The sequence below is a fragment of the Procambarus clarkii genome, chromosome 18 (genome assembly GCF_040958095.1).
Source record: "Procambarus clarkii isolate CNS0578487 chromosome 18, FALCON_Pclarkii_2.0, whole genome shotgun sequence".
NCBI lineage: Eukaryota > Metazoa > Arthropoda > Malacostraca > Decapoda > Cambaridae > Procambarus > Procambarus clarkii.
The window spans coordinates 34036594-34046606 of NC_091167.1; the positions used below are offsets into that span (position 1 = coordinate 34036594).

The 10013-nt window shown below is 37.3% G+C and overlaps 1 protein-coding gene across 5 annotated transcripts in view; it reads right to left on the reverse strand.

The window, feature by feature from the left end:
* Window positions 1-8456, reverse strand: part of LOC123754411 (uncharacterized) — a 70775-nt gene extending 62319 nt beyond the window's left edge. For 3 of the 5 annotated variants that reach the window (XR_011229057.1, XM_045736797.2, XM_069326491.1), the window contains exon 1: window positions 8372-8456. The gene's annotated coding sequence lies outside the window, so the exon portion shown is untranslated. Of the gene's footprint in view, window positions 1-3396; window positions 3600-8247 lie in introns of all 5 variants that reach the window. The other 2 variants (XM_069326488.1, XM_069326490.1) reach the window with 2 other exon arrangements.
* Window positions 8457-10013: the final 1557 nt, after the last annotated feature.

Genomic DNA, 10013 nt, shown 5'->3' on the forward strand with positions numbered 1-10013 from the left:
ACCTCCTCTGTGGCAGCAACCAAAAAGTGCCACCACATGCCGGCAAACACAGTCAAAAGATCAGGCCCACCTCATAGGTGACCAAAAGAACTGCAGGGGCTACTCCCTGGCAAACACAACAAACGCAACAAAGAGGACCTATATTATTTATAAAGAATAAATATAATTCTTGAAGGTTTAAACCAATATACCAGTGCAGTAATTTCCCAAATTGAGTAATTGCAGTGATGGTACAGAAACAATTTATCTTTTTTAAACCAAATAGTATTCAGACTGGACAAAGTAGCGCATCCCTGGATATTGGCAACTAATAAAACTTATAATGCCTGCACCAGTGCAAAGAATGAAACCAGAAGTGTCAAGAACTCTTCAAAAATACTGTACAGTAGTCCAAGAAAAATCTTGAAACATACAAGAAATCTTACAGAAATCGTATAGAAATTTGTTAGAAAAATAGCATTGCATTAATATTTCCACAATTTAGTGCATGGGTCTTATGAAAATATGAACATTTAACTCCATTAATGCTTACTTTCTGCTAGCTTTGAAATAGCCATGCCCTATTTCCAATTATAATAATAACCCTTCCCAATACCATGTGCCTCTAATTGTTAATGACTTTTGAGGCACATTGTCAAAGGCAGTTTTTTTGTAGATTGTTAAATTTAAGGGGTTGTATTTAACCCATATGTTCTATTTTGTTTATAGATGAATGTATAGTCCTTGAACTACAGAATGATACCATCAGACATCTAGAATAGGTGCATTATGAACAATAAAAGGTGTCTGGAAAATTTGTTTCAGTTTCAAAATTTACCTTATTTCCTATAACCTGACACTAAAACCAAATATCTTTCAAGTAAATAAAAAATTTGTTTCCATGATGCATGCTAAACATATCATGTACTACCTTGATTATATTGATAGTCATTTTCTCAACAATTAGTGATTTTTAAATAAAGATCACGAAATGTGAGTGCTAAGCCTATGAGTCTTAGGTCGCAAGTGAAGAAGCAAAGAAAATTGCCACCAAACAACATGGAAACACCACTAAAGAGTACAGTACTAGTACAACTCTGCCACCATGTCTAGTAATATTAGATCTTAACGCTCTGAGACAAGCCGCCGTGCATCGGATAACTGTTGCCTTTTTCTGATACCCCTGAATACCAGTCTCTGGACAGCCATGTTACCAAACATCAGGGAATCAAGTCTGTTATTGTAGGAAATTTGTCTAATAATATGGATATGAAGAAAATTGTTATCTAGTTCATAAAGTAACTGGTAATACAGTACAATACTGCCAAAAATTTCCATACATATGGGTGTATATTCCATACAAAATATTCCATACATACAAGACACATGGGTGATATGTCTTGTCAGATGGGTGATATGTCTTGTCATCCAGAGATCAGTGATAGAGTATCCCAGACTTACTTTTATGACAAAAATCCAGATGCTGCCATTTTTTTAATTATTGTCATAACATATTGCATGTGCGACATCCATTCTAGTTATTTTAACCCTCTAAATATCATAAACAGTACCACTATGCCTGTGTACTAAATACAACAACAAAATCATAAAATGCAAGCTTTTTTTTTTTACATGCAAAAAATATTACCCAAGTCTCTCTTCATTTTGTACATGTCAAATCAAAATTTGGTGTTCCCCACCAATGTTTGAATCTATTTCTGGAAACCATTACAAGACCAGACAGAAGACAGAATACCAGCAAAGAAGTGGGATGTAAGACACTTCCTTTGAGCTATGCAAACAAATTTACGTAACATATTGATGCACATATTACACTGTAGGCTTATAATGCCTACAATGTAATATGTAGATCTTAATCTACATATTACATTGTAGACACTAAACTACAAATCCAGTACTCAATCACTGTTTTTGTCAGTTATAGGTACAGTATGTGTAAATAAACTGAGTTATACAATACATTGTGTAAACTAAAGTGTAACAGTAAACATAAACCATTTAACAAGATCAACCATCTCTCCCTTATAAGGCAAGGCATCAATATTGAATCGCAACTGGCCTCAGACAAAATAACCCCCCCCCTCACCCGGAGTCCTCCCTAAGTGCACAAGATAAAGAAAAAACTTAAATACGGTACAGTACTTTATTTAACTCACTGTTATCGTAACCCGTTTCCATTCACACCCAGACTCATACTCTGCTCAGGCAAAAACTCCAATTCTCAAAGATGCAACCCAATGCATTAAAAGGAGTAAAGCAGCTGTTGTGAATTTGGCAACATTCATCAACTGTCACAAACGGTTAAACTACATTTGAAGTTCAAAGAAATATGTTGCCTATAATTTTCCTTAGCACAATACCCAGATATGGATACAAAAAATCAACTTTTTTTTATTACAACTGCATCTTTTCAGATATTTTCCATATTGCATTATGTTACAGTACATTTGATGAATTTCCGACAATTTTTGGTGTCAATTTTATGCAACAATGTAAGCATTTTACATGTAATTATTTTTTTATCAAAGATGATCAACAACTGACAACCTTACCCTTGTGACACTCATAAGTAAACTATCATCAACCAGTCCTATTTGACCAAGGGGCTCAAAGCAGTTGCATTCGCAAAACGGTTGCAGAACAGTTAGATCTAAAATAAACAACACATGTTACCTTAAAAATATATGTTTTTTTTTTTTACATCATCAGGACCTAGAGTATGCTCGAAGACTAAACCATACACCACTGTTACTGTATGCTCGAAGACTAAACCACACACACCAGAAGATGAGGAAACAACGACGTTTTAGTCTGTCCTGGACCATTATTTTATTTTTATTTTTTATTTATTCATATATACAAGAGTTCTTACATTCTTGTACAGCTGCTAGCATGCATAGCATTTCGGACAAGTTCTTAATCCTAATTATTCACACACACACACACAAACACACATGCATGCACACACATTCCCAGGTACCTATTTACTGTTAAATGAACAGGGGCATCAGGGTGAAAGAAACTCTGCCCATTTGTTTCCACCTCCGCCAGGGATCGAATCCGGATCTTTAGGACTACAAACACCGAGCGCTGTCCACCCAGCTGTCAGGCCCCAACATTCATCAACCAAAGAATCAAGTAGATTGTCGATAATGGTTCAGGATGGGCAAAACGTCGTCGTCTCCTCATCTTCTGGTGTGGTTTAGTCTTATATCTTCAACCACGCTACTGTGACTCATCATCTGCCTACTGTATGGTCCTTAGTATGCTTGAGAGGATGCGTACATCAGCAGCAAATCGAGGAGTGGCTACCTCTGATTTCCATGTCCGAGGTCTAAAAGCCACTGTAACTCACCTAAAACAAAAGTCAGAGGCCTAAAAGCCATTGTAACTTACCTAAAACAAAAGGGAGTTAAACTTGCAGATTGTAAGATTAGCGCCAATCACATCACCAAGATGTTGACTGCTAAGGATTATTACCATTATTGCCTTCAAATCCAGGGATCCCATCACAATGGTTGTACTATTCAAATCACTTGTGCTGTCCCATCTTGAGTACTGCTCAATACTCACTTTCCCCTTCAGAGCGGGAGAGGTTGCTGAAATAGAGGGAATACAGAGAACATGTACAGCATACACAGACACAATAAAGCACTTAAATTATTGGCACCATCTCACAGCTCCCCAAATGTACTCCCTAGAAAGAAGACGAGAAAGATATCAAATAATATATACATGAAAATTCTGGAGGGCCAGGTCCCAAATCTACACAGTAAAATAACAACATACTGGAGTGAATGATATGGAAGAAAATGCAGAGGTGGATAATGTAGGCCTGTGGGCCACTCCAAGCAACAGCCTGTTGGACCGAGCTCTCACAAGTCAAGCCTAGCTCCGGGCCAGGATTGGGGAGTAGAAAAACTTCCAGAACCCCCTCTAGGTACAATCCAGGTATCATGTTTTTATAATTAACATACTGAGGGGAAGGGGAAATGAATTTAACAGTCTTCAGGTGGAAAAAGGTTCATGGTTCAGGTACTGAAAGTCAACCATGAACCTAAAATGAACAACTGAAGATGGGGTTGTGTTTACTAGTGCTTCTTTGGGCTATGAAAGTGACAGCAGTACATAAAAGTCAAAAGATGAATTAACTCGACAAGAAACAACTGAGCAAACTGTTCATACAGAGCAAACTGTTCAAACCGAGGAAACTCTTCATACCGAGCAAACTTTTCATACTAAGCACAGTTCAAAAAACCGAGCACAGCTCAAACTGAGCAAACTGTTCAAACCAAGTAAACTATTCAAACCAAGCACTGTACACTACTCACACCACGCAAACTATTTACACACGACAAACGGCTCATAATGAGCTACCTGCTTACAGTCACAACTCGCACTAAGCTTACTGCTAATACTGAGCTAACTGCTCGCTCAAACTGAACCAAATGCTCCCTCTACTCATATGGGTAAAATGCTCACATTGAGCTAACTGCTCACACAAAACAACCCACTTACACTGAGGAACTATATTGGTTCCCTGCTCTTAACTGCTGACAGCTGCCGCATTCTAGGTTGTCTTTGACATGCTTTCCTGTGCCCTGCCAGAGTGCCCTCTGTGTCATTAACCTTGTCTCAATTTCTGACAATTCAACAAATTTACAGAAGTTGACTACGCCACTTTCAGCAAATATGATGCTAAGAGGGGCGTAAATGATTCCGAGAGTAATAAAGACTATGTACAAGGCTCGGATATCAGTGATACGGATAATGAACCAAAAGCATGTGACCGTGCTCCCAGTAATAGGTCTACCTCCCTAGCACAGCCATAGGCACAGAAGGTTGGTGTGCCTTTACATCATGTTATGGGACAAGTTCCTTTTGCCTATGAACATGCAGATGATTTAGTGATCAGGATTCTGATCTGATCTCCCCAACACTGCCCACCTTTAGTGATCAGGAGTCTGAACATGCAGACTCTCAGGATTTAGTGATCAGGATTCTGATGATAATAGCAGTGATTTGGTTAGCTTTAGTGGTATGCATACTGATTCCAAGTGCTACATTGCTTCATCAGCAGCTCACCTACGAAACAATGCTTTGTGATTCTACATGGGAAATTATGGGAAAACTGTCACTATAATTCCCACTGTTGGGGGACAGAAGGCCTGTTTATATATACTAGTACAATAGGTTTGTATTTAAGTCCCCCTAGTTTGAACTACTGCACTGACCTTCCCTAATACAACCCCAAAAATAAATTGCCCAACTCCCAGGTACTTACCTATATTCTACTAGGTGATTAAAGGCATTTGGCAAAAGAAAATGTGCTCAACCATTTGTCTCACTACGAAATCAAAACCAGAATCCCCGACTGTGAGTTGAAAACAAAGGCAACTGTATCATGAGACCCCAATGTTCAAGTGTCCATGGCCATTCTGTATGTAGAAGGGCTTCACATCCTGGCCAATGCAGTTATGTAGGTGACAGGATCTACTATATGCCCATGGTAGTGCTGTGAACACTGCCGGTGTACTTCTGTGACACAATAGTGCTAACTGTTTCCCAACACCTACATTTCAGGATACAGATGTAGGTATTAAGACATTTTCAACCCATCTTCCTGTTTATATAGTACTTTTTGTAAGCTATGCGGACCATCGTACATATATATTGACATAATGGACAATTAGATGATGAATTTGGTATTACTGTATTCACTGTATAATTCAAGGGGGAAAAAAAGGCTAAACCAAACTGAAATATTACTAGACCTATTATAGCACACATATGTACTGTATCAGAACTCAGGTAGCATGTATTAGGCCTAAGAGGGTTAGACTTGGGTTTTACAAGCAAGATAAATACTGCACAAGCATATTTCTGGGTTGTCCAAATTGAATAGTACCAAACTCTACTATTGTAATTGTCCATTACATCAATATATGTACAAGGCCTAATATATGTATTAGGCCTAAGAGGGTTAGACTTGGGTTTTACAAGCAAGATAAATACTGCACAAGCATATTTCTGGGTTGTCCAAATTGAATAGTACCAAACTCTACTATTGTAATTGTCCATTACATCAATATATGTACAATGTTCCAAATTGTTATTATAAGTACAGTCCTATCTTAACAGGATAGGCTGACATTCTCATATACTGTAGTGTAATGATGTGTGAAATGGAGTACCGTATTTTACTGCATATTTTTATGTGCTGCTCATGGAATACATCCTTCAGGAAATAAACAGGCGGGCTAACTACAAACGAGGACACAACACTACTGAATATCCACGTGTGCACTTTTGAAAGGACATGACTGTACCTGAAATACTGTATACATATTTCTTGTCCTACGTATGATTACAAAATATTCTCAGAAACACGTCATTCAAGACTATTGGGACAAAGATGATGATGTCTTGACACCTATTTTTACAAAATACATGTCTCTTGACAGGCATCTTATAATGTTTAAGCGTGTTAGTGTTGATAACAGTGACGAGATGACAAACAATACTGTGGAAATTGAGGCACATATTTAGTGACCTAAATGGAAAGCACTGTATAAAGATTTTTACGTACAGAGTCAGAAACTGGTGAATCACTTTTGCTTTTTATGGGGTGTGTTGCTTTCAAGCAGCATGTCCCTCCAAACACCACAGATTTGGCTTGAAATTCTTCATCCTTTGTGATTGTGAGACAGGAATGGTAATTAACATAATACATTGTTATTTTGGTACAGATGTAGACATTCCCAAGGATGATCCTTATATCTTTTCAGGTATTGTAGTAAAGACTTATTTTTTCCACTATTAAATAAGGGTCACATTTTATATACTGATAACTTTCCCATACTATCTATCTTCCTGCTTGAACATAAAACTAGAGTGTGTAACACAGTAAAGGCAGAAAGGAGGAAAAGGAGGCAGAAAAGACCAGTTTCAGTGGGTGAATGTCAGCTAAGAAAAACGGACAAAATGCTACCACTGCATGGGATAGAAGGGCGTAAAGTGCACTCGGTGACAACAATTTACACTAATAAGATGGTAGACAGGGGTAAAGTAAACTGTACAACAAAAACAATCAATATATAAACCAAATTGTGAAATGGCCTTTAACATAAATATGTATTTGGTTAATAAATGTGGCATGATGGTTGGTGCTGTAGAATATGTTAAAAAAAAGTGTCAGGAGAAACAAAAAACTGTTTTGTACCTTGCTGACATAGTCATGCTGAACAGTTACATGTACATATATGGTGAAATTAGGCCATAAACCAATTATGTGTGTATTAAGTCTAGCAATCTTCACAGTTGCTTATAAAGTTCAATAAAGAAGCAGAGGGTAGAAGCGTAGGCATTATCAGCCGAACAATGGTTCATGCTGCTCCGAACAGATTGGCTTTCAAGGACAGCTTTCTGATTTCACACACACACACTGAATATCTACCAGCTAATTAATGGAGGATATGAAAACGGTCAACATAAGTGCATTGTCTGTAGGAGCACAAAAAAAAGAGGAAAAAAGTGAAGGAAGATAGTTACTACCTGGTGCATTGTAAACTGCTTAGAAAACCATTCCCTCCAGAACTTCTGTGTTATGGAATGGAACAAAGAAAACTTTGTCATGATAAAAAAACATGATAAATATCATGTATACAGTGTGATAACAGCAAAAATACTTTTGTAATTAAATAAACAAACTATTTGGTGCGCAGAGTAGTGACATGTATATATTTGTGTGTATTGATGTAAAACACTTTATATAAATACATCTAATGACATCTGAGTACAGGGAAGGGGAACCTTTTAGAGAACGTGTGATTAAATTGGCAATAATTTTCTAAAAAAAAATTTGCTTGAGTGACAAAAAAAAATAAGTGTTTATCAACTTTTATTAATGCACTTTAAACCTGACACTGCAACCCCCTAAAAGTGTAGCAATGCTCCCAAAATATTAACTCGGCCTTTGTCTCTTCACTACAAAATATTGTCAAAACATCATAAGGGAAGGTTAGAATGCACCAAGTCTTTTCCCACACCTGCCTCTTCCTCCTCACTAGTTTTCACTTTCGCTAAACTTACAAAGGGGGTTTAGAGAGAGCACGAACGACGTTACCACACCAACATGTCAGCCGCGAGAATCGACGCACTTGGAGACGAGCCGTGGTGGATTTTTAACTGGTAAACCCAAACAGCCGAGCTCACAATGCAATGCCATCCGTCGCCAACACTACTTACCAAGCTTGCTGATGACAAACCGTCCAAAACTGATACATATGTTGATAATTTAGTAGTAATAGGCACAAATTATAATTATTCTGGTATAAAATCGTGTTGGCTGACGCATTTTACGCATTCCCACCTGTTATATGCAGAGAAATTTTCCTAGCGTCTCGTCTCAGCATGTAAACACAAGACATTAAAAGTAGATACGCACCCAAAACGACAATTTCTGAGTAGTTTACGCATACGCCCCATTTCTAAATAATATATAATTGTGAGCTTATCTTCAAATAATCGCAACAAAACAAAAGGTAAAGCTTTGTCAAATAAAGAGGCCATTAATTAATTTATCCATTAGATTACACAGAAAACGAGATTTAAGCTCGTATTGAAAGTGATAACATATTTTTTTTCTTCGAGTTTCCATTCCTCGTATGAAATTGTATTTTTTCAAATGATATTAATAATATAAATTATTTTCCCTTGTGGTTTATGAACATAATATAGAACCTTTTGTTGTATAATAATCGCGGGAAAGAGCAAAGACCCATTCCGGTTGTCGATCGTAGAAAACGTAGATCTTAAATGTTACTGACTAATATCATCTTAGCCAGGAAGGAGGCATGGAAGACGAGACACTAAGCTTGCACGAGGGCCACTATCCAGCCCTGGATTAACCATTATGTAATATAAGTACGTGCCTATGTCACCAAAGGAAGGGTACTATAGAATACCGGTTCCATGGCTGATGTAGCCATCAAATTTAATTTAGGCATATTATGTTTTTTTTTGTTACATATATATATGTATATATATATATATATATATATATATATATATATATATATATATATATATATATATATATATATATATATATATAAGAGTTATTACATTCTACTGCAAGGAGCATTTGATAAAGCCAAAGGGGAAGTAATCTTATACGAATTAGCCAATCTGGGAATAACAGGGAGATTGCTACATTGGATAAAGGAATATCTACAGGGCAGAAAAGGTCAGGTGTATTACCAGGGATACATGTCTGAGGAACGGATGTTTCAGTTAGGTACCCCCCAAGGGGGAGTTTAACGTCCCACCTTATTCAATGTATTAATGAACAGATTAGCATCAGAGATGTATCCTCCAGGGGTCACGACGATCATATATACTGATGACATTCTTATACAAGGCACTTCTGGGAACAAAATTCAAACTGCTCTTAACATACTTGGTACAACCTGTCACAAGTTAGGCTTAGTTATAAATGCAGACAAAACCAAATATGAGTATAGGAAACGAAGACATATAACACTTACTCTAAATGGTGTGGAACTGAGCCGTGTTCAGATTACAAGTATCTGGGCATGTATGTTGGATACACATGCGAGAGTAAAAATGCTGAAATAAATCATATCAGCACCTTATATAAAGCCCGTCTGCATCCTCTAAAAGCACTGGCTTTTTCTGGTAAAGGTGTTGGGGTACCTATCTTGCGGATGTTATACATAAGCACTGTTCGGTCCCTGATAGACTACGCAGCACCCGTTTTGTCTTATACAGGCCAAGGCAGAATTAAAAAAATAGAGCTGATACAGAACGAGGCTATGAGGATTATTCTTGGATGTCAAAGAAATGCAATGATTGAAATAATGAGAATGGAATTAAATTAACAGAGTGTGTATGATAGAGTCCGTGACATTAACACTAGAGTATCTATTCGTTTCATGCGGAGAAAAGGAGGGGATAAGCTGTTTCAGAGCGTTCAGACCTGCTTGAGTGAC